Source organism: Lissotriton helveticus, chromosome 8, assembly GCF_964261635.1.
Source record: "Lissotriton helveticus chromosome 8, aLisHel1.1, whole genome shotgun sequence".
Lineage (NCBI taxonomy): Eukaryota > Metazoa > Chordata > Amphibia > Caudata > Salamandridae > Lissotriton > Lissotriton helveticus.
In genome coordinates this window covers 1,547,059,517-1,547,085,899 of record NC_136069.1, presented here as the reverse complement: position 1 = coordinate 1,547,085,899, position 26,383 = coordinate 1,547,059,517, and the positions used below count along the sequence as shown (strand labels likewise).

The window sequence follows — 26,383 nt, the reverse complement described above, 5'->3', positions numbered from 1 at the left end:
ATGGAGGCCGGAGATGCGCTGCGAAGAGTCCTCCTCGCCGGAGACCTGTCCCAAATCCCGTCGGAGGAGTTCAAGAAATGCATCCGGGTCTTCCTGTGCGCGGAACCCAGAGGTGAGCGGCCATTTATTTATTTATTTAATGCGATTTTATATAGCGCGAACATTACCCGAAGGTGTCAGAGCGCTTTACATAAGAACCAGTTGTGATACATAAGGATTTGGGATTACACGAGTTACATAAAAGACAAAAACAGGAAAAAATTGCAAGTGTACAAATTGTAGAGTCACACAAGGAAGAGATACAAAGTGAAAAAATTGCAAATGTACAAGTTGTAAGTCACTCAAGGAAGAGATACAAATGGATATACTCTAAGAGTCACATAGGAATGGTAGAGAGTACAAAGGTCTACTGCATATACTAGTGATTAGAGTTATCTCTATATACATATATATATACAAATAGTAGATTTTCTCAGGTCAAGACCCAAAAAAAACAGTAGAGCAGAGTTCCATTAAGTGGGTCAGAGGGGGGACGTAGTCACAGCACCAAGGGAGGGTGGGAGGGATACAAGGGTATGGAGAAAAGGCAAATCATTGGCCACGTGTGATGTGACAATCGTGCTTCCTTGCTGGCTCACGCGCTCTTTATCGTGGTGGGTGCTGTCCAAGGCTCCCAGAATACTACCCCATGCCCCCAGAACCCCAGTTCTCAAACCCTGGGCTTCCCTTTTACAGACTATTGTAAACTCGCCCTTCTCTCTGGTTTCACTGAGCCCAGTTCACAAAGTCAAAATGTTCTCCCACATGTTTTCTCCTCTGCTTGGTGTATGTTTCTACCTTTTATGGGATCCTTGAAGAATCTGTTGAGCTGCCCTTCTCCAACTTTTTAAAATTGCAATCCAATTTTTAGAACAACAAAGTTATGAGACCCACCCTAGCATTAGTGGGCATAAGGGGGGCGATGCAGGGCCGGCGCTAGGCATGGGCAGCGTGGGCGGCTGCACAGGGCCTCGCACTCAGCCCACCAGCATGGGGCCACGCATTGGTGGTGTGTCCTGTTGTTTCCCTGGCGATCTATTACAAAGAAAGGTGTCGCCTGCAATGAAGGTCCATTGGAGGGGGGCCCTTCCCTGGGCCTCCCAAAGGATGGTGTCCAGAGGCATAGGGGAGGGAGACAGTCACGCTCCCTCAATTGCAAGGAGACCATTCACAGACACTGTGGAGGGCCCATTGTCCAGCATTTTGGCGCCCCCACAGTTTAACTTTTAGACCACAATCAATTCTCACACCTATCGGACTGAAGGTGTGAAAAATACTTGTGGAGTAAAAGTTAAAACTGTGGGGGCGCAAAAATTCTGGACAATGGGCCCCCCACAGTGTCTGTGAATGGTCTCCTTGCAAGGGGCCACTTATCTAAATTAGAGGGGGCCTCGCAGGTTCCCTTTTAGCCCAGGGCCTCGCAAATCCTAGAACCGGCCCTGGGGCGATGTTTTAATGTCACTAAAGCATGGTGTGGTATCGCACTGTCATTTACAAACAACACTTTTTCCATTGAAATGCCCACTAAGCTGCTTATTTTCAAGCAAGCCCCTGGCACCTCCGGTGCGTCACTTTTTCATTAAAAGCAGGCTTGTAAATAAACCCCTAAATTTGCACAGACATAGAGTTATACTAATAAAAAATATTGCACACAAATGATAAAGTGTAGAAATCAGGTTCCAGTGTATATTTATCATGTGTGCATCACCAAGTAAAGTATCATGATTTATTTGGAACCTTTTAAAATCTTGTATTACATCACACTTCTGAATTGTAACAAAAAAAGTCCTTTTTTTGCTTTGCTACCTGCTGAACGTGTACATTTCATTTACAGATATTTAAATGTTGCTGTGCGAGTTACACAAAATGACTTTCTTTTCACACTGGCATACCACAGCAATATTTTCACATAATTTACTTTACTTTTCTTTCCCTGACTGCAAAGTTAGAGAGGTTTGTAAACACCAGTCCCCATGTTAAAAAAACATAAGCAACAATATGTCAGAAAACGTAGCCTGACATTTAACTTCTGTCTATGACGTGCAGCAAATGTGACAAGATAAATACAGAATGTAAATGAATCTTGAATTATTGCTTGGACCCTACAAAATCAGATTGCGAGCCCATCATTTGGAACACACTGCTTTAGAAAACTTGTAAAATTCTACAGCAGCGGTAGGTAGAGCTCCAGTACTCCAAAGCTCAAAATGCACTCATGCAGAATTGTGCATTCGCACCCATTTTTTTCCCTAAGCAACACTGCATGTCTCCAAGTCAATTAATTCTGTTTACTGTAAATTACATATGGACATCTTCCCTTCTGTTTCCCAGCCTAAAAAAGCACTTACTACTGCCTTTGACTGGAGTAATCTTGCATTAATTGTCAAGGTAACAACCTAGTTGCATGAGCTATAAGGATATCCAACTTTTGAGTTTGATGATTTTCATCTACTTCTGCGGGGTTCCCAACCATCCCGGCCTTGTTCTTAAATGTATTATGTTGAAATATCCCCCAAACTGGTTAATATTCCAATATTATAAATGTACTTTACGATCATAATACAACACAAATAACAATTCTTTGTGTCAGGATGTGGAATAGCATTGATGCATAAAATAATTTATGAATTTGGTCCATTGATTGGAGTGAAGACCAGAACTCCCAGATTGCACTACTTTGCTAAAAGCCAGCAATTGTAATATATCCCTGGTGGTGAGAACTCCACTAGACTTAGTGTTCAAGCAAAGCCGCTTTTTTGTTTTGCATTTTGCAAGAATGTCAAGAAGGTCTCATTTGTTATCAATTTCATTCTGTATAGGAAATATTCTTATCAGAAAAGAAATGTCTGATTAGTAAAACATAAGCAAAAAGATTTACTCAGAGATCCAGGGCTTCATACTGTAATATTTGCACTGGGGCAAAACTTGAGTGAAAGCTTTTTTAACCAGATTTGCTGCTTGTGTAATACTGAATAAAGCTAACAAACTTTGACCATCCAGTAAACTAACATATTTGCACCCTGGAAAAAATGGAGAAGGTACTGTAGCTGTAGTGTTTTGCAGAGACTGTATGTAGGACTGATTTATATGAAAATCCAAGCTTTCTCAGTCCTACCCACATGCCCAACACTCCTACTCCATCCCATAGATCTATGGCTCCTTCACCGCTCCGCGCAACTAAAAGTCCTACACCCTGCTGTCAAACCAGTATTATCAGACCATCGACACAAGATGGGCTCTCCAATCTCACAGGCTGATGCTTCTGCCCCTTGAATCTAAAAAGGAACTGGGAAGAGCTATGTGTACTTTCTTGAGTCCTGGTTTCCTTCCTTTTGGCCCAAACGTACAAAATTGCGAGCACAAACCCTCACCCCATCAAGGGCAATTTAGCACGTAGCCTCTTAGGGCTACCTAGGTGATGTACCACACCCTGGCCATATTCTCCTGGTTATACTAAGGTAGGGAACTGTGGCCTCCCTCACCTTATTGTATAGCCAACCAGATGCCCATGGTAGGCAAACCATAAGGTACCAGTATCTCATCACTTAATGTGACTTAATCTCAGTGCAGCAAGTGCTAATTTAAACACAGACTCTCATAGTTTTGGGCTGACTGGTGTCTTAAATAGTTGAAGAGATTTTCCCTGGAGTAGCGCTGTTCCACCACCGAAGACGGTGGTAAATGGTTGCTTGTCATAGGAACTATAAAGGCATGTGCTAATTTTGCTTGGAAATGTAGAAGCATCTGTTGAGGTATTGTTTTGCAGCATTTATATAGAGCTTACTACCTCAATGTGGGACACTGAAGCTCTTGCCTACATGGGCAGCGTGCCTCACCATGTAGGGTGTGCGGTTGGAAAGTTGTTAAATTTTTTTTTCCATCCTATTTGGAAAGAGTTTCCATGTCATGCATGATGACCATCAGAGTTCAATTATGTTGTTATGGGGCGCAGCGCTTAGCAGTGTAGAGGTGTGACGGACAAATGCACAGCTTATGGTTTTGAGTCAGCTGGCAGCTTTGAGCAGCTCCAAAGCTCCCTTTATGGTATTGCGTATGACCATAATTTACTTAGGTGGTTCCTGCAGTAAGTTGTCCAACCTGATATTTTGTTTAATGTTTGTGGTCCTGAGCAGGAAGGGTTGGAGGGAGAAGTGGTAGGGGTGATATGATGGTATTAGCGTTGTTAGTATTGTTCCATATCTGAATATCACTCTGAGATCTAAAGAAGCGGTCATAGGGTTTAGTGATTTGGGACCTGCAGGGGTGGACTAGATTAGAATCCTCTGATTGGCCAGCAGTGTGTGATGGTCTCTTCAGTTATTCTATGTGTGTTTAGTTGGCGATGGCTGGGGGATAGACGAGACTTCTAGTAGATATGTCCTTAGTGTGTGCACGAGGATTACTCTGTAGTTGACTGCCGCATGCTGAGTGTTATGTTATTAGTATTACGGTGGGCCAGATGGGCTACATACAAATTGATGTTACTGTTGAATACTCGGGCAAACCATAGGTCAACCCTTCTTTTTTTAATTTCCCTAAGTTTTTAATTGTTTTTACATACACATAAACATACACATAAAACATACATTCATCATGGAAAACTCGTTACAGCGTTTTCAGCCAAGGTTCGCTGAATCGTGTGGCGCCACTTTACAGATTTTTCATGCTAGGCTGTCCCCCTTATCCAATTGCCCCCTTATAGGGTAGGGGGGAAGTGTGAAAAAGGAAAGAAGGGAGAAAAAAGAAAGGAAGAAGAAAAATACAAGACGTTTGTTATTCTTGCAATTGACACGTCCCCCTAGAGTGGGGATATTCTGTACTCAGGCTGGTTGCTTTGTGTTGATATTGTTTATGGCTGGTTATATGTGTCCAGGTATATGTCTAGGGCCTCCCACATGCCCCTGCATGGTTGCTTCCATGGTGATTGTTGGAGGGCGATTGTGTCAGCCCCCTTCAGATATGTCACCCAGTTGAGCCAGCCCTTGAAGGTTGCCTTGGAGGTGTCTTTCCATTTGGTGAGGACTATTTTTACCGCCACTGTCATTAGCAGGTCCACTAGGTCTCTGTCTTGTTGTGAGTCTAGCTCTATGGTTAGGAATGCAGTTGTGAGGGAGGCAAATTCTGGTTTGAGTGTACATCCTAGTGTTTTGTTTATGAAATTGAAGATTTTAGCCCAACTTACCCAAATAGGGAAAGTATTGTGCTGATTGGATTGTTCCATATGTTGCCCCTAGGTTTCTGACTTCTCTTGATGTTGGAGAGACCTTGAGTGTCTTAGAACATAGGGCGATAGGCTGCTATTTTTGCCATTGTCCGCCAAGCATGATCTGTCTTTGCGGTGTAGAGTTTAGGTGGTTACATATCATCCATGTGTTTATGGCGCAAAATAAGACATAACGTTTTGAGGTGTAGAGATGTTCCAGGCATCTTTATTTAGAATGATTTGTGTGTCATCTGCAGAGTTGTAAAAGGTGAGTTTGCATAATTTATTCAGTCTGGTAAGGGGGTTAGGTGGATGCTGAAAATAGAGGGGGCACGATGGACCCCTGAGGGATGCCATAGTGTTGGGAGTAAAGAGTTGATGTGAAAAGTGTTAGGTGAAGCACACTTATTGTGTCACTGATGTAAGAAGCAATCCATTTTAGAACATTTTCACGCATTCCGAGATGACCGGGTCTTTGTAGTAGCAGATGGTGAACAGAGTCCAATGCAGCTGGTAAATCCAGGTGTAATCGAGTGGCCACTCTGTTCTTGTTCACTGAATTTTATGTCACTCTCTCTGCGTCTCTGCCTGGTCTGGTGCCAAATTGTTGGTCTGACATCAAATAATTTCCTTTTTACATTGTGTTTCTCACTGCAAACACTGTTGGATTTTCACACTATGGGGGGAGACTTATCAGCATACAGTCTGAGCTTGCACAAAATACAGTACAATGCCTTGCCAGTTTTCAAGGGACACCATCCACTGTCGAATGTAAGGAAGACCAGGAAAATTTCAGTATCCATGGGAACGAAGCAGGTAAGTGTAGGTATGAAGCAGAGAGAGAATCGTTGAGGAAGGAACCTAACTGCAGGCGGCCAGAAGGGAAGGAGTCTTGACACATAAGTAATATCCGGAGCAACTGAAATGGTGAACAAAACAGGCATGGAACTGCAGGTGAGTTTCCTCTTTGTGTTGTGGCTGCCCTGGAAGTTCCACCCACAACTTGGAAGTTCTAGAGTGGTCTTTTAGCATTCTAGTCTATTATAGCCTTAGAGCCCGCTGAAGCGTGCCCTCCCACCCATTAAAGGCCCGAGCTGAAGGCAAGGGCCATTAACGAGGGAGTGAGCTTTAATGGCCGGTAGAACCTGCTACGGAGGGCTCTAAGGCTATTAGAAGATACCGCCCCTAAAGGACAGAATGTTCTAATTTGTAAAACAAAGGCCTCACGGAGCCCGAGGGGGACGAAATCCCCTCGGGCTCCGTGAGGCCTTTGTTCACACCAACAGCTGTGAACAAACATTGGAAAGTTGGCGCTCTGGTCTTCTACCAGCCCGGAGCACTCCATTGTTTTCAATGGAGCTTCCAACATTCCAATGTTCTAATGTACCTTAAGATCCGCGATCTCCCCGTTCTCCACAGCCTCCAAGACTGACCTATTGTTCCCTTATACAAACAGATATTTCTTCGGAAACAACCCTTTTGACAATACAACGAGCCATATTCCTCACACCTTTAAGAAGGGGTAGTTGCCCCCTTCCTCTAAAACATTCCTACCGTGCTCCATAGCCAGAGTTCTTGGTGAGACATGAGCTGCAGATTCAATCAGCACACCTTGCTGGCTGGGGCCAACATTAATACAGGGTGAAACTGGAGTTGCTTAGAAGGGGACATTACATTACTACATAATTGTATACTGCTGTTTGAATCAAAGGCCTCTTGCTAGAGGTGAGAACAGTCGCTGGAAGGAGAAAGGTGAGAGTCGGAAGGGACATGGTACAAGAGATCTGAGTGAAAGTAAAATTATGGATATATATATATATATATATATATATATATATATATATATATAAAGGCTCACTTCCCCCAGTCCTGGGAGAAAAATAAAGACCGCACACACGGGAATCTTTGCAACGGCAACTTTACTCGCACAGACGCGTTTCGGAAGCAACGCTTCCTTCCTCAATGTTAGTTACACCGTAACACGCGACTTGGCGCCATTTATTTCAAATTTGACAAACGAGCTGTATTGGCAGACACAGAGAGAGGACTGACGCGTGTGCGCCATGTTGCTACTGTGTTTCATCCCACATTAGCATACTCGTATTTCAAACCATATGTTTTACATTTATCAATTGTTACATTTCTGAAAAAAGCCATTTGACTTTCTAACCACAATTTACATACTAAAATACTGCCGTGGATCGGCACATCTCCTCTCTCTAATTTACCGGGAAATGGATTATAAATCTTGCCGTGGATCGGCCTGAGGCAACACTAAGGTTGCCATATAAATTTCCAAATACCCAATACCATCATATTTGCCAATCCCTCTCGGATGTTTACATTTCAAAATAATAACAATAAAGTTGCAAGATTTCACAAAAAACCCTTAGAAAACAAAAGAAGTATAATACATCATTAGACAAACATTGTCCCGTGATACCAGACACACAATGATGATTAATTACTGAAAGATACTATTTACAAAACAAGCATTTGTCGTGCAGCTGTAATTCACTTTATATTAACACTGGAAATGCTGGTTGGCATTGACATTTCAACTCCCTAGATGCACCGTCAATTCCTCCCCACAATTTAATCCCCAGGGGGCTTTGGTTTGACAATCTATGATGTAACGGGATTCTAACCTGCGAAGTTTTTGCAGTTTATCCCCTCCCCTGATATTGTCTGAGATCGCATCCAGGCAAAAGTACTGTAACAGGTTCCTATCGCTCTTATGTTTGATCGAAAAGTGTCTGGCGACAGGATATGTAAAATCCCTGTTTACTATTGCCCGCATATGCTCCAGAATACGTAATTTCACGGGGTTGATTGTACTGCCTATGTATCTAAGCCCACAGGGGCAAAGAAGACAATAGACAGCAAAGGGGGAGGTGCATGTGAGGAACTGATTTATTTTCCTCTTCTTTCTAGTACCACAACCCATGATTTCATAAGAGTAAACCCTTTTACTATTGGCACAGGCTTTGCATCGGCCACAAGGAAAGTAGCCCTTCGCATCTTTTAAGTTGCTCGTGCGTACCGGAACAGGTGACAGATGACTATGTACCAGGGTATCTCTCAACGAGCGTGCTCTTTTAAAGGTAATCAAGGGATTGGCAGGTATGTCACTCCCTATGATATTATCCTTTTGCAAAATATGCCAATGTCTCTTAAGGATACTCCTCAATTGTTGACAATCTTTGGAGTAAGGTGTAACCATCCTAAATTTCTCTATATCAGTAAAGGGTTTCTGCTTTTTAACAAACAAAGTCTGCCTGGGTTGTGTCCTTACTCTATCCAGAGTGTTCTTTAACAGTTGCCTACTGTACCCCCTCGCCTCAAATCTGTCATTACTCTCTTTTGCGGCCAATTCGAAATCCTCGTTAGTGGAACAGTTACGTTTTAGCCGTAGAAGCTCACCATAAGGTATACTCTTGATGAGTTTCTGTGGATGGTTGGACGACGCATGCAACGTACTGTTTCCCGCTGTCGGCTTTCTATAGAGGGAAGTTTGAATCGTGTTGTTAATCACCTCTATTCTCAAGTCAAGGTACACCGCTTCGCTTGTGCTGATATTACCAGTGAAGAGCGGGAGGAGCAGGAAGCCTGGGGGCCTGAGAAAGAACAATGGTCAAACTGTATCGTTTGCTGGTATCGTTACATTGACGATTTGTGCATAGTGTGGAATGGTTCAGTAGAAACAGCATGGCAGTATGTAAATGTGCTGAATGATAACAACTGTAATTTAATCTTCACTGGTAATATCAGCACAAGCGAAGCGGTGTACCTTGACTTGAGAATAGAGGTGATTAACAACACGATTCAAACTTCCCTCTATAGAAAGCCGACAGCGGGAAACAGTACGTTGCATGCGTCGTCCAACCATCCACAGAAACTCATCAAGAGTATACCTTATGGTGAGCTTCTACGGCTAAAACGTAACTGTTCCACTAACGAGGATTTCGAATTGGCCGCAAAAGAGAGTAATGACAGATTTGAGGCGAGGGGGTACAGTAGGCAACTGTTAAAGAACACTCTGGATAGAGTAAGGACACAACCCAGGCAGACTTTGTTTGTTAAAAAGCAGAAACCCTTTACTGATATAGAGAAATTTAGGATGGTTACACCTTACTCCAAAGATTGTCAACAATTGAGGAGTATCCTTAAGAGACATTGGCATATTTTGCAAAAGGATAATATCATAGGGAGTGACATACCTGCCAATCCCTTGATTACCTTTAAAAGAGCACGCTCGTTGAGAGATACCCTGGTACATAGTCATCTGTCACCTGTTCCGGTACGCACGAGCAACTTAAAAGATGCGAAGGGCTACTTTCCTTGTGGCCGATGCAAAGCCTGTGCCAATAGTAAAAGGGTTTACTCTTATGAAATCATGGGTTGTGGTACTAGAAAGAAGAGGAAAATAAATCAGTTCCTCACATGCACCTCCCCCTTTGCTGTCTATTGTCTTCTTTGCCCCTGTGGGCTTAGATACATAGGCAGTACAATCAACCCCGTGAAATTACGTATTCTGGAGCATATGCGGGCAATAGTAAACAGGGATTTTACATATCCTGTCGCCAGACACTTTTCGATCAAACATAAGAGCGATAGGAACCTGTTACAGTACTTTTGCCTGGATGCGATCTCAGACAATATCAGGGGAGGGGATAAACTGCAAAAACTTCGCAGGTTAGAATCCCGTTACATCATAGATTGTCAAACCAAAGCCCCCTGGGGATTAAATTGTGGGGAGGAATTGACGGTGCATCTAGGGAGTTGAAATGTCAATGCCAACCAGCATTTCCAGTGTTAATATAAAGTGAATTACAGCTGCACGACAAATGCTTGTTTTGTAAATAGTATCTTTCAGTAATTAATCATCATTGTGTGTCTGGTATCACGGGACAATGTTTGTCTAATGATGTATTATACTTCTTTTGTTTTCTAAGGGTTTTTTGTGAAATCTTGCAACTTTATTGTTATTATTTTGAAATGTAAACATCCGAGAGGGATTGGCAAATATGATGGTATTGGGTATTTGGAAATTTATATGGCAACCTTAGTGTTGCCTCAGGCCGATCCACGGCAAGATTTATAATCCATTTCCCGGTAAATTAGAGAGAGGAGATGTGCCGATCCACGGCAGTATTTTAGTATGTAAATTGTGGTTAGAAAGTCAAATGGCTTTTTTCAGAAATGTAACAATTGATAAATGTAAAACATATGGTTTGAAATACGAGTATGCTAATGTGGGATGAAACACAGTAGCAACATGGCGCACACGCGTCAGTCCTCTCTCTGTGTCTGCCAATACAGCTCGTTTGTCAAATTTGAAATAAATGGCGCCAAGTCGCGTGTTACGGTGTAACTAACATTGAGGAAGGAAGCGTTGCTTCCGAAACGCGTCTGTGCGAGTAAAGTTGCCGTTGCAAAGATTCCCGTGTGTGCGGTCTTTATTTTTCTCCCAGGACTGGGGGAAGTGAGCCTTTATATTGAAGCGCGAAGCTCTGACGCGCTGAGACGAGCACCCGCTGTAAGTGTGCACCGGACCTTGGAGCAGAGAGCTTGGATATATATATATATATATATATATATATATATATATATATATATATATATATATATATATATATATATGTTTTATTTCGCAAGGCTTCCAGGTCAGAGAAGAGCTTGGCTAAAACTGTACATAAGGAGGCCAACAAGTCAGTGCCAGGCTGGGGTGGTAGGTGAAGGAAGGTTGGTCTTCTTTAGCCAGGTTGTCTCTTTTTTATCCTGAAATGTTGTTTCCTACTAAAATGGAAAGGGGAAATTGGGATGGAATTCTAAAAGGGAAGGAAGATGCCTCCTCATGTAAACTCGAAAGAGTTACGGGGCTCTGGACCCAAGAAAGGTACTGAGATCACATGAAGAGGCGAGGAAAAAAAGTCAACACTGGTGGGCCATTCTGTCAGGGCTGCACCTACCCAGGTTTTGTCTTTCACTCTTGCGTGTGCAGGGTGCCAGCCTGGCTAGGGTTTGAGACATGACCTGACTAGGACCCGTCCTCCTGTGTGAGCTACTGGGAGCAAAACAGGGACTAGTGGCCCAAACCGATGCTGAAAATATTCACCTTTTTTTGGCCTCATAGGAACAGAAAAAATCTGGGCCTTTAAATATTGGATATGTTCTGCTCAGGTTGCCAGTCTTTATTACCCTTCCACTTCTTTCTTTCCTCATGAGGTTTATTTTGATAACTGCTTAATTTGTAAAAAAAGTAAGTGCCAGGGCTCTTGTCAGGAGGCCACTGCAGGTTGCACCACACATTGCCCCGCCAGTGCTGCCAATGACGGTAACAACACAAGTACCAACCATCACACTCCTACAAGTGTGGCCATTCGGACCATTCCAGGCCCCCAAAGCTATAGGAATGGTTTGGGGGTAATAGTAATTTCTAATGTCTATTGGATGAATAAATTACCTGTTGTTGCATTCCCCTCCAAATTAGCCAGACAGTGCCTCCTTGTGGCAGCTGTCACAAGCACCGGTGTCTAGAATGAATTGCCAGTCTGGAGCACCGGAAACCACCGGCTCAAATTAAGCACTGATCTGAATAGCAGTGTACCTGCCTTTACAAAAGCTGCAAGGCTACTGCTCAAGTCATTTGGCATCATTATACTCATCTGACAGCATTTGTGCAATATGGATTACCTTCTTTTTTGGTGTACATAAACAGCACCCTGCTGCTCCTCTTGCCTAGCTGGTTCTAGGTAGCTGCATGTGTTTCAATTCCCATCGGCCATCTAACTGGACTACCTACATCTCCAGCACAGACTATGCAGGTAGATCTGTTCCTCTTTCCTCCTCCCGCCGTCTGTCCTCCTCCCAGACTTTACAGAGTGGTTGACCTAGCTGCGGCAGTCAGTGTTGAATATGAACAGAAAACACAACAGGCTCCCTGAAACCTATCACGCGACCTGCAGAGTGAAATCTAAAAAAATAATTGATGGACAGAATGCAGAACAATGTCATACATTCACCCATCCTCATCAGCCAGGATAGCTTGACTCCAGTGGCATGGAGAGCACGGGACCCACGTCTGGGCATACCCGTCCCACTCGGGGTGACAAATCCAACAAGCATTGGCATTGCCAATAGGTCTCGCTTGTGGGACCTTATAAGTATTTAGTTTTGCAGCACAATATCCTTGTTGCACCAATGATATTGTGCTGCAAAACTAAATACTTATAAGGTCCCACAAGCGAGACCTATTGGCTATGCCAATGCTTGTTCATTTTATTTCGCAGTAGCAGGAGGAATGTAAACAAAGCAGCCATGTCCCTTCGCCCCCAGCGCCGGTGAGGAAAGAAGACAATGATCTGAAGTGCAGCGTCCCTGAAGCGGGTGTCGTGCTGATAACATAAAAGCCGCGTGGTGTCCAAAAGTATATAAATAAACACATTTGGTGCAGTTCAAACAGCTACACACACTTCCTTTTATTTAAAAAAAAGTAATTTAGAAAATAGCTTACAACTGCAAGAGCTGCAATTAATTAACAACTGTACGCACAAGAGCAGCTGTTAAAAAAAAATATTAAGAAGGGAAGCGCATGAACATGCGTAAACACAAGCCCGAGGCAGACCCAAAAATAGTGTGGACGAAGGAACATAAATTAAAACAAGACGGAATGGAAGGCAGAGAAGGGGAGGGGGAGGAGAAATGCGACACGGCGGGCAGGGGAGGGGGCCGAGTGGGGAGAGCGGCGAAAAAAATGTGAACAAATGCGTGCGCCGGGAAACTGAGCCATGAATAATTAGGGGAGGAGAAGCCGAGAAGCCGCAGAGCACACGCTGGGCGAAGCCCTTTGATGTGCTGTGCGGCGGCCGTTAAAAAAATGCAATTAGGAGGGAGGGAGGCTGATGCGCGTGCTTGTTTGATCACGTGATTCACGTGAACTTAAACAAAACCGCAGCGCAAGAAGCCCTTGGTTTCACGAGGATTTCGAGCACTTGAATTCTCGCTCCGCTCGATGCGCTTGCGTGCATCGATATGTCGCGAGACCTAAAAACAACAATTGATGGACAGAATGCAGAACAATGTCATACCTTCACCCGTGAAATATAACCATCATCTAATTACAATGATAAATTGTGTGCCTAGCTCTGACACCACCTGAAACTTAAGCAGTTTATTGTTAGACCTGAGCTGTCCCGAAAGAGAATACCTTAATTTGGCAGAAAAGTAACTACACGAGCGACCTCTTCCTCTTGTTCTCTTGATTTTGGGCACTGCGAGGAGGGAGAGATCATTCGATCTCAGTGCTCTTCAGGTTCTATGAGGTGTTGCACTGCCAACGGGTAGCCAATGCAATTGCAGAAGAGCTGGGTGTGCTGAATTTATCTTGGGCAAACCCAAAGGAGCTTGTGCTGTGGCTAGACGCAGTGCCCCATGTCAAGGTAAGAGCAACTCTCTGCTCGTACACCCGTAACTTCAAAATGCTTTCCACTTAGAATACAACACATACAACAATGACGATGCGCACTACCCCAATGCACCGTGCTGCACAACAACGGGGAAAGAAACACTATATAAGTGCTACAATGCAACCTTTACAGATCAAACCTCGGTAAGATCATTAATAGTACAAGCTTTCAACGTCAAAGATTTTGTTCTATAGGATTTTTATTATGTTTAAATCAAATTTATCGACTTTTCCGCTCATCAAGGAAAACTACAGGCGTTGAATGCTTAAATGCATACAATATGTGGTCAACTGTCCATGTGTAAACCTGGCACAAATGTTCATTGGCACATTTAACTTTACTTTTAGTTTCTCCATTGGGAAACAAAAATCCTCGTGGAAAAACTCTCACCCAATACCCCAAAAGGTCTCGCCTATGAATGATCTTTCGACTTTGCCAATCTGGTAGAGATGTACAATGGTAGGGTGGGGAGGGATAGTTACTGGGACTGGAAAAAGAAAGAAGCGCTGTGAAGCATGCAGCACTGTAATGCATCGCCATGTAATGAGGCATATTCCCTGGCGGGAAACAGCGTTTGCAACACTGTCATTACATTGCGCTACAATTACAACGCGGTCGTTACAACGACCGCGTTGTTAGTACTTGATGCATTTATATCACAAGTTAATACAACGGCTTGCACTATGGGGCGCTGAGGTATTGGAAATTAATTCCAACACCTTCCCTACTGTTGCACAAACCGGAGTAGGAATAGTAATTAATTCTATTCCTAAATCCAGCGCGCTCCCTAGTGTAAGTCATTGTAATGACTAGCGATGTAAATGCATTGCGTGCTAAAAACGCGGTTGTTGAAACGACCGCGTTGTAAAAGCACGCGATGTAATGCATCGCGATGTAATGAGACATATTCGCCCTGGCAGCTTCATGGCGCTTTTTTCTTCTTTACAGTGGTTTGGGGAAACAAGCAACATGGACTGGGAGTGGGAGGGTCAGAAGGAACATGGACGGGGAGGTTGGAGAGGAGATAGCCATACAGACTGGGGTGAGAGGGAAGAGGTAACTGGGAGGAGGGTGGAAGGGGAGGAAGCCACACAGACTTGTGGTGGGAGGGAAAGAAACAACATGGACCAGTGCTGGGAGGGATAGTTTCTGAAAAAAGAAAGAAGCGCTATGAAGCATCCAGCAGTGACAGTCATAGCGCATTTTGTCTTCTTTATAGTGGTTTGGGGGGCAAGCAACTGACTGGGAGTGGGAGGGGAAGAAGGAACAAGGACGGTGGGGTGGGAGGGGAAGAATCAAAACAGATAGGGGTGGGAAGAGGAATAAGCAAGAAAATAAAACAAAGTACCTCAATCGGAAAAGCGGAAAGACCCTAACTGAGATGAAGCAATTATTACTAGGCCCATGCTTCAGCCGAAAGAAGAGGAAGTGAAGCCGGCCAGCAGCACCCAATTAGAAGGCAGCAAATGAGAGTGATAATTAAGCCCACAAATGGGAAGCAATGGGTGGGCTACAAGCCCCTTAAGGAACACAATATCTCTGGCAAGCATGAGTCCATGAGCTAGCACATGCTCAAGTAGGCGAGACCTAGAAATGAGGCGTTTTCCTTTCCCCATTCCCTCGCTAGAAAGGCACATACGTCTACTTGCAAAAATAATTAACTTGTGTGTTTTCCAGAACGCTACCTGCAAGAGATATTTGGGTACTTTCCAAGGTAGGCCCCCAGAAAGATCCTTAACGCCCAAAACTTAATTTACGGATGTAAAATTCCATCATACCTGCAGAATTTCCACATTCACAAATGCACATTAGGCATCTAACATTTTTAGCCCGTCCTGTATATATGAATCATGATTGTGTCTGTGCACAGCCATTGTGTGACTAGGGCCCTGTGCTAACACATTTTCCCATCGACACAGAATGGGAAACCCCCTTTCTTACATCAGCCCCTTGGTACACAAATGCTTTGTGACTGGGCTCTTGGTGCGGGATCAGATTAGCAGGGCTGACAGAGGGCAGGGTGGCTTCTCAGAATTGTCCAGTCCTAGCTCCAGACATAAACACATAGAGCGGGCATTCCGGACTGCATTTATTGAGGAAACCGCTATAAAGCCTTTTGTTTAAAGTCGTTGTGTTGGCTACTTGAAATCATTTAATCTGCTTCTTGCAGGAGCCGCCTGCAGTGAGGTCAGTTTCTGATGGGGAAAGTGTGTTCTTCAGCTTGCTTTGTTTGCTAGATTACGGTGATTGGTTGTTTTTTGTAGACCCTGCCTCTGCTGTTATCACTTTTTCATTAGTCAGCAGCGAGTTCTCCTGCATCCCGGATACTCTTAACTTGCAGCAGATTGGGAAGACGTCAGCTCCCAGCAGGGGCGTGGCTATCAATGGTGCAGCAGGTGCAGTGGCACCGGGGTGACTGGTGCCCACAGCAACCAAAATATAGATTTTTTTCTACTAAAAAAGCAGGTGCCGGGGGGGCTCTTCCCTTACTTATATGGGGGCCTGTGACACCACTGACTCCCAGGGAAAGACTGAAGACCTTCCGTCCCAGCTGGACAAACATGGTTTTCGGGAGTTGGGGGTCCGCACAGAGAAATATCCTGCACTGTCTGTCCCCGTGCTCTTGCATCAGCATCAATAAAGGTTGATGTTGGCGACATTGTGTGTTCTTGAACATTCTCTTTGTGACTGTGGATGAGAACTGTATTTAGATTTCAAGCCTGTAATGTACACTTTGGCCTAAGTAATTACCAGGTGGGTCAAGGCCCCAGTGAAACTATCATTTGCACCAGTTTACACCAGTGTGCACGAGTGCAATATAATGGGGACTAACTAGCACAAACAGGTTTTCTTCCATTTTGTGTTTATTAATCCCCCTTACACAATGTGCATAGTGTAAAGCTCCTTAAAGTCAATTGCACCCTTCACTAGGAGCTAGTGGGCATCTTTCAGAGAGCTCCTTACATAGTCTGTTTCCAGATGTGGCAGAGCTCTGGGGTTTTGTTTTGCATTGTCTTGAGTTTCCAGGTGTTCTGCTCCAGTATATCTCTGGAAATAATCAAAGGCCCCCTGAACTAAAATTGTTCAATTCCTAGGACAGGGAAAAACAAATGTGAGAAACAATTCCTAGGCAACCATAAATGTATACATCTGACAATGTGCGGAGGGTATTACATACACAGTGAACTAGGTGTCTAAAAATTATAATATAATCTTTATTCAATTATAAAGGTACATGTCTTATTAAAAACATTATTTTTGTATCCCTCAGAACATAAAATCTTGCCACAAACAATACACAAATAATATATACACTGCTAATTTGAAAAAGTAAATAAAAATTTGTTTCCATATAAACCTTTAATTCATGTAGTAATTGACACATGAATGAAAGTTTTATATGGAAACACATTTTTATTTACTTTTTCAAATTAGCAGTGTATATATTATTTGTGTATTGTTTGTGGCAAGATGTTATGTTCTGAGGAATACAAAGAAAAATTGTTTTTAATAAGACATGTACCTTTATAATTGAATAAAGATTATATTATTTTAGACACCTAGTTCACTGTTTCTGTTATACCCTCCGCACATTGTCATATGTATACATTTATGGTTGCCTAGGAATTGTTTATCACATCTGCTCCAGTATATCTACATACACAGAGCTGCAGTGAATCCTGTTTAGAGAAAGGTTGATGCTTTTGCTGGACTGAAGTTCCATGCGGGGTCATTTGGACCAGTTCAGATGATGGTTCCACCACTGCCTTGACTTGGGGATCAAAGAGAGTTCAGCAACAACAAGGCTGCCCAGGTGGAGGGGTCCTCTCGGATATGTGTCCAGACTGATCCCTTCTGCCAGTTGTCCTGAGGCTGCATTGAAGATAATAGAAGAGGTTGTTAGTCTCTGAAAACCCCTGAAGTTGACGTGCAAGAACCTAAATCCTCAGCCACTGAGTATTTATAATGCACAAGTGAGTGCATGTAAAATTAGAAATTGGAAGACACGGAGCGGATTACTGATCCCATTGCAATTTTATTTATATAGTGCTCACTACCCCTGATGAGGCGTTGAAGTGCTTTTCGGCGAGTAGCACACTACTCCAGAACCCAAGGAATTAGTGGTGGATTAGTATAGGGAAATATAAGTTGCTCATTTGAGCGATGGACTTGTGAGTCTGTTAGTTGGATTGAATAGAATAGAGGAGGGAAGAGTCTAGAAAGTGTTATTTGGGAGATGTATTAGGATTTTGCTAATAACCCTTTCTAGACTCTTCCCTCCTCTATCCCTCCTTTTACTCATCCCAAACCGCATCTAATATCTGATTCATCCACCACACACATTACTACTGTTGTCTCTCTCTAACCTACAACCCACAACCCCCCCCAAAGAACAATGTTATAATAATTAGAATAACAAAATAGATGCATGAAATACCACCAGTGCTGGTCTGGAGGAGGAAGGGGTAACTCCTGGAAAGTCCATAGGGCAGCAGAGGCGCGGGTGTCCTGAGGGAGCTAATTCCAAAGTGTAGGAGCCGGAAGACTTAGGGGAGAAAGACAGAGAGGAGTCAGAAGTGGAGCATCCAGAGAAGAAGGAAAAGACAGTGGAAGGGGACCATGAAGGGGTGGAGAAGGAGGAAAGTTGAAGAGTGCTGAACACGGAGTGAAGACGGTGATCAGGAGGTGCCGGTGGAAAGAACTGAAGAGGCGGTGATTGTCATGAGACTGCCCAAGAATTGTAAAGCTTCTGTAGTGCACTTAAGACAGCAGGCGAAGTTCATGTGAGCAGATAAAGGATGACAAAGCTGCAGGTAATCAGCATTTTCACTTAAGCTGTTCAAAATGTTGCCCAGGTCTGCAGATATCTGAAAGGAGCCATGGTTAGGGAGGCATGCGGTTGAGCTTGGAAGCTCTGAGAGGAGCTAGAGAATCTGGACAGCCAAGAATCAGAGAAGAAAATGAATCTATCACAGAGTCAGGAGAGAGGGAAGAGAGAGGATCAAGAGAAAGGTGGTGAGGGGAGTTATGTAGGCTCGCTAGTCTCTTTCCGTGCCAGTCCAGCACGTTCTCCCACTGCCTCAGCGGTTGTGCTGCCTTGATAGGAAAGGTGTGCACAAGGATTCATCCACTGACATTCAGACACAAATGTCAAGATCTCACCCTACTTAAAGATTCAGGGAGACATATATGCTCAAACAACCACAAAGCACCTATACCAGGAGAGCTGCAAAGTCATCGAAATATATACAATGAGATACAACAGTAGATCGCTTATACTAAAAACATGTGCAAACAAATGCACATGCACAATATCCATTCACTGAAAAGCTACTACTGCAAACACAAGCATATGTGTAGCTAGGTTTACCCAGAGCAACAGGGTGAATTGGAAGGACATACGTGATCTCACTTTCATCAACGTGGGACGATGACAGTGATATCTTGACGCATCTTCGTTTCATTCCAGTGTACTGTGTACTATAACAACATTTTTACTTTCTGAAGGTACAACAGGAATTTGCATATTTTGTTTCTCTGCACTGTGGTCTGGCTCAGTTTCACTATATCGATTTATATATTTATCAATTTACTTACCTGACAATATTTGTTTTGATATTTGTTCCTCAACATTGTGTCCAATCACTATCCTGAGGTCGATATTTAGCGTCCACACCGTATTTATCTCATGGGATGGGTTATGAGGCCAACCTGCTTCCTTTCCTGAGTGTGGCTTCTGAGCACTTTCCTGCCACTAAATGTTTGATAAGGATTGCTCCTGCTTTATTCCTAGATTCTGAAAGTGAAAGAAGAGTTCTGAGGGAGAGAGTGTACCCAAAGCTGCGTGAATACTGCAGACAGACACATGGAGTTGAATTTCAGGTAAGCGTTCTAGTCACCCAGGCTTTCTCCGCCTAGTTCCTTTAGCTCCATTGTATTTATTGTGTTCTGGTATTTTGCTTTTCTATTCTAAGCTTTGACAAACTCCTTGCTCCAGGAGGAGGTGATTATGTTGATGTCACTTGCCTGGATATCCTCAGGGGTGACAAGAAGCGCTCTGCAAATCTACTGATTGATTGCTTAACTTGTGCAGCTGTAGCACCCTTTCTCAGCCACCTTCCATTACTAACCCTCCACTTTCACCCCATTTTCCGTAGCACCCTTTCAATAATGTCCTCCATTTCCAGAATGTCATGCTAAGCCCCAGGAATCAGAAATGCACGCCATCCTCTCTCAATAATAATCTATATTTGTAAAATATTCCCTACTCCTCAAAGCATATCAATATCTACTCTTTTGTCAGAAAGTGCAAGAGTCAAAGTAGCCAGCATAGCTATAATGGTTGTATTATAATGTATAATGAACTCTTCCTTGATACCAAGTAATAGACATTTGAGAAATCTGAAATCACTCACCGGGGAAGAGAAAGGCTAGCGAGTTTGGTCACTGTCTATGAGGATACGCAGAAAGAAGAGGATGAGTGGATGAATCAAACTGATGGAAGTCCTCTCTTGCCTTTGACATCTCACTCCTTGTCAAGGGATTTACACGCATCACACAAAAGAGGTCCTCATCTAGAGAGTCAGAGGAGATCCCGGCAGCCATCTTGGTTGAACGGATTCCATGCTCAGCAAATTCCTTGCCACAACTAATATCGTCAGAACAAGACTGTGTGTCGAAAGCCAACTGAATCTTTCAGACTGCAGGAATCTACCTATTTTCAAGTTTCCTGCAAATTCTTGAGTAAACCTCTTGGTGTTTGAAGACATCTTTTCCCAACTTTATGGGTGCTTCAACCCAGTAATATTTATTTGCTATATTATATTTACTATTTCAACTGAGATATTTTGTGGACATTTATCTTTGGCAAAAGACATACATTTTGGGAAATTTAAGAAAATGATAACATGTTTTAATTCTCTCATGTGATGGTTTTGATGCAAATCACTACTCAAATTCTTTACTTGGCAAGATGAGAAAAGGATTTGTAGAAGGCAAAGTAGTTAACCACTCACTTCTAGCATTTTAGATGAAAAATATGTATCAATGATTTTTTGTGTTCTTTTGTTTAGAGGGTCAGAGCAATAATATTGACCGAAAGAGAAACAGAGCTTCATGCAACACAGATGACTACACAGTATTAGTAGATACAGCATTTTAGTCTTAGAAGAGACAAGAATATCTGGTACAAGATTGCAGTTGTAGGAAATACATTTTGTTTGTCATAGGATTGTATGGGCAGAATCGAAGGTAAAATATTCATGTTGAGATTTCTCTCCTGCTGATAATACACAAATTCATTCTCTTCACTCCCATTCCTCTTACCCTTTCTCCCAAAGGAGTACTCTTCAAGTTCGCATGTTTGTAGTTTGGAATAGAGGGGCATGTCGTTGTGAGGCAAAATCTGAGCAGGTTGGCAACTCATTTCTCCACAGTTAAGGCAACGTGTTACTGAGCAGCAAACCCAAGTGGACTCACTGCCTTGCAATTATGAGACCAGAGTTTCACCTTCTTTGATATGCGAAGAATGTGGCTGTCATTACAGCAGGAGTTAAGTGATTCTAGAAAGGTAAATCAGTGGCTATACAAGAACACCACAGGAATATCTTTACAGATTGAATATCTACAAGCTTGTCAATCAAGTACTTCTTCAGGATGACTTCCTCTTCTACACACCAGTCAAGTTAATTTGTTGAAGGTGGCTTTGCAGCTGGTTCAAGAGGTCAATCAACAGGAAATGTCGCTTACCTTAGTCCCTCAGAGATAGTCTTGGGAATTGAGAGGCAGGGTCATATGGGGTGGATTTAAATAAACTAAAATAATTATAAGGAAGATAAAAAATTGCCTTAGCTTACATGTTTAACAGCCCTGTCTGACTGAACATAACTATTATTACCGTATGACCACGATCGCACTATACCTTTTAATTGTCTAATCGTAAAACCCGAGATAAATGCTTCACTTAGCGATGACTGAACAGTGCACCTTTGGTCTAGTAACAATTTCATTTGATTTATTTAATTATTTATGAAATCTACCTATTTATATCATCACTGATTTTGTTAAACCCACGTATTTATCATAAGAAAGTAATTCTTATTCAGGGATTCATCTAACAAAATAATTCTGCCAGCCTAAATCTGTTTCGAGACCTAGTCAATACAATGTTGCTTCTTCGGGCCATATGAGTCTTTCAATCACACAATATTTCCTATTACAATCTGTATACATTAATTTGAACATAACAAGAAACAAGCACTTGCAATGCAATAGGTCTCGCAATAGAAAAGTTTGAGCTTTTAGTGTGTAAAATGTAAAAAAAAAAAATATTTTGTTTGTTTTTCAAAATATAAAAGTATTAATTTTGTTATTAGAAATGCCAATAGTTATAAAGTTAGCAAATGTTACATCTATAGCATTAGTAAAGGTACATGTTAATTTTCCCCTGTCTTACATGTATTGATCTGACAAATCACAATGTTTTAACAAGAACAGAAGTGAAAACATTTAACATCTTTTTATGACATTTGTAATAAAGCTTGAAACATTGACAGAAAATATTTGAACCAGTTGTTGTTGAATGGTTGCACAGATTGATGCTGTGGTGGCGCTGAGTGATGTTGTTTTGGAGACAAGTGATGCTGTGGCGTTCAGTGATGCTGTTGTAGCGCACAGTGATGTTGTGGTGCCCCTGAGTGATGCTGTAGTGGTGCTGAGTGGTGCTGTGGTGGTGCTGAGTGGTGCTGTGGTGGTGCTGAGTGGTGCTGTGGTGGAAGTGTGCACTGCCGGCTGGTGGTGTGTGTGCCTGGTGGAAGCGTGCACTGACGGCTGGTGGTGTGTGTGCCTGGTGAAAGCGTGCACTGACGCTGGTGGTGTGTGCCTGGTGAAAGCGTGCACCGACTGCTGGTGGTGTGTGTTTGTGACTGGCGAAAGCGTGCACTGATGGCTGATGGTGTGTGTGTGCCAAGTGAAAGCATGCACTGACGTCTGGTGGTGTGTGCCTGGTGGAAGTGTGCACTGACAGCTGGTGGTGTTTGTGCCCAGCGAAAGCGTGCACTGACGTCTGGTGGTGTGTGCCTGGTGGAAGTGTGCACTGACAGCTGGTGGTGTTTGTGCCCAGCGAAAGCGTGCACTGATGGCTGGTGGTGTGTGTGTGTGGCTGGTGAAAGCGTGCACTGATGGCTGGTGGTGGTGTGTGTGCCTGGTGAAAGCGTGCACTGACGGCTGGTGGTGTGTGCCTGGTGGAAGCGTGCACTGACGGCTGGTGTTGTTTGTGCCCGGTGAAAGTGTGCACTGACAGCTGGTGGTGTTTGTGCCCGGTGAAAGCATGCACTGACGACTGATGGTGTCTGTGCCTGGTGAAACTGTGCACTGATGGTGTGGTTGTGCGTGTGGTTGTATGTGTGGTTGTGCTTGTGTGTGTGGTTGTGTGTGGTAGTGTGTATGGTTGTGTGTGTGGTTGTGTGTGTGGTTGGGAGTGTGGTTGTGTGTGTGGTTGTGGGTGTGGTTGTGTGTGTGGTTGTGCGTGTGGTTGTGTGTGTGGTTGTGTGTGTGTGTGGTTGTGTGTGGTTGTGCTTGTGTGTGTTGTGCTTGTGGTTGTGTGTGTGGTTGTGTGTGTGTGTGTGTGTGTGTGTTTGTTTGGGTGTGTGTGGTTGGGTGTGGTTGTGTGTGGTTGGGTGTGGTTGTGTGTGGTTGTGTGGGTGTGGTTGTGTGTGTGTGGTTGTGTGTGTGTGTGGTTGTGTGTGTGTTTATAAAGACGTTTTAGCTTTCAGAAGTAAGCAGCTCCAAGGCAGAACGCCTTTCTGTATAACAACTGTATCACATGTCGGATATTGAACAACGCAGGGTGTCACATATCTAATATCAACAAGCATGCCTTTGATCGCATTAATTAATGTATTTAATGCAAGGCACAGGCAGTCACAGAGTTCTATATTAACATCAACACAACACGGCTGTCCGATAGCAAGGTCCGAGGAAATGTGTTCAAACTAGTGGATGTGGAGACAAACAGGGAATGATGCGTGTTATCACCTATTTAAATGGCACTCACCTGTGGAAGGCACCTCGAGAATGGTGTAATCATTGTGAGTGCTGTGGGTCTTGCGTATCAAAGTGTACAAGATATCTATCTAAGTCTTCAGCTACAAAAGCAAACTAGAATAGGAAACCCGTAAAAAATTGTAAATTGCTGTCCCATTAGCTAGCATTCTTATGTTTTCTGTAATGAGGAATAACAAGAGCACAAGATGACTATATATACAAGCTACTTTCACCCGATGTTAAAGATCGGGGCCTTTGAGAGTCAGCATTTTTAATGATCGGTATGCTATGATAACAGTGGCAGGCAGTGGTAGGATGCACCAAAATCGATTCGCCAACGCCACAATTGTAAGGTAATATAAAAATCCAAAAAGACAGTAAAACTATTATACAATTATGCTTACATTTACCAGTGTTTTTTCCATTTCTTGACATCAATGCATGTGCTGCGGTGTGCAGCAGCGGTCCTGCAGAATGTATTGTTTGCCTGTATTTGCTGTTGGCCATATTAAGTGTGTCGTAAGTCACTCGGGTGCCTTTGTGTTACCAGAAGCCATTACGATCTACGCACTACGATCGCTGGGTGTGGTGGGCACTGGCAATTTCCTCGGCTCACCTTTGGGTCGTATTACCACCCATCGCCGATGCTCAGTGGCGTGAGTAGGTGTGTGCGCTGGGAAGACGAGGCAGGGACGCGCTTCTGGCACATTGCTGCACAAGAGAAACTAGGGTTTGCACCATTGAAGCGCTGTGAAGATATACCCCGGAAGTCCACTCCTGCCCCGACATTAGGACTCTGGCTGAGTGGGCAGCTGTCAAAACTGTAACGTAGAGAACACTGTCTGTGCAGCAGGGGGTGGCGCCCCAGCGGAATGCGTGGGATGTTTACATCGATAAACTGCAGGCTAAAGCACACGAGAGACTCCCTGAGAGCTAGCTTGGTGACAGTACGGAGTGCTAGCAGAAGTGAACAGCACAAGCAATATGGCCGCATACAATGCAGCGATCGTAGTGCGTAGCGAATGCCACTCTTGTGTACATGCCGGAGCAACAGGTCAGCAGTTTCAGTGGGTGATGGGTAAATCACTCACTTGGATATAGCCTCTCTCTTTACGTAATGTGACTTCGTGCGAGTTAAACTAACAGCACTTAGCAGCAGAATAAGGGTGGCAGAATAAGCCTGTTTAGAAAGTCTTAAGGGCATTCTTGTTTAAAGCAAGGTCATTGCGTAACATTTCGTCAAACAAGACATGCATGGGAAGTGGGGGGCGGCCGGGAAACTGAAAGTACGGCCGGCCGGCTGGCCATGAATAATTTTGGTAGGAGAAGCCGCAGAGCACGGCCGGCCATGAATAATTAGGGGAGGAGAAGCCGCAGAGCGCACGCTGGGAAAAGCCCTTTGATGTGGTGGCACTGCCTGGCAGCCGTGAACAAATGCAAGAATCCGCTGTCCGGGTAATTAATGGTACCTTGGACGAAATTAAATGAGAGATTCATCCCTCCATAGTCTTTTGTTTTTCATCTTTTTGATGTTTTATGCCCATGTATAGGAGGGTCATTTGGGCATACCCCCCTTTTTTGAAAAGAGAAGTAAGGCAATTTAATTCCATGATTTCCACCTGTAGTTTGCAACATAAACTTAACTCAGTAAGAGAAAGTGTTTTTTTGGTGGCATTGATTAGCAGTTGTAACAAATGCTAATATTAAAATTTCTGGTGTTTTTAACTTGGTCTCTACCAGGTCTTCGATGGATATTACGGAGTAGATGCGGAAGACGTCTACTCTCCTCATATTCGTCAGTGCCGTATGAAAGTGCTGCAGGAGTGTCTTCGTTCATCAGCGGGCCCTTGTTTTGTGGTGAGTGTGATCTACCCATTGAGTTGATCACTGTAACTACGAAAGCTGTGGTCTGTATTTGGTTGTGTCAATAATTATGATATTTGAGTTTGTGAATCCCTCTGTGGGATGGGAATGCCCAGTGCATGGCACCAAGGACATGCAACATAACCCAACTGGATGAAATGTGATATCCTGACTATTATTTTTGACTGGAGCACTTGACCACCAGGCATGCACCTTGTGGCCTGGGTGATTCTGTAATTCTGGAGACCAAGAACCTGGGTCTGTGGCCTGGAGGGGTACACCAAGCGCACCCTCGAGCTGACACAAGCACCCGCTGTTGGCATATTGCATGTGTTCCCGGCATGTTTCCAGAATAGGGCCACATATGCATTGCTAACCAAGGTGGGGAAAAACTCAACCCTACCTTCCTAGGTGATCGGGACATTTATTATCAGATTTTATTCACAAAACGTGTTAGCTAATGATTTGCTTAGTTGACGTGTTTTCCTTGTGTGTGTTTTCCCTAGGCACTTATAGGCGAACAATATGGAAATCCTTGCTTACCAACACAGATTGATGCTGAGGAGTTTGAGCACATCCTTGAGACTGCTGCAAAGATGAGAGTTTGCACCAGGATGTTGGACGCCTGGTACTGCAGGGATGAAAATGCAGTTCCACCTGTCTATAATATGTTGGAGAAGGAGGGGTCCTCACACCTCACCATGCAGGTAAATTCTGCAACGCCGTGTATTTATTTTTGGTACCAACACAGGGGCCTGATGTTTAA

General features: G+C 43.6%; 1 pseudogene; it reads left to right on the top strand.

Moving 5' to 3' along the window:
* Positions 1-26,383, top strand: LOC144772043 (NACHT and WD repeat domain-containing protein 2-like; annotated as a pseudogene).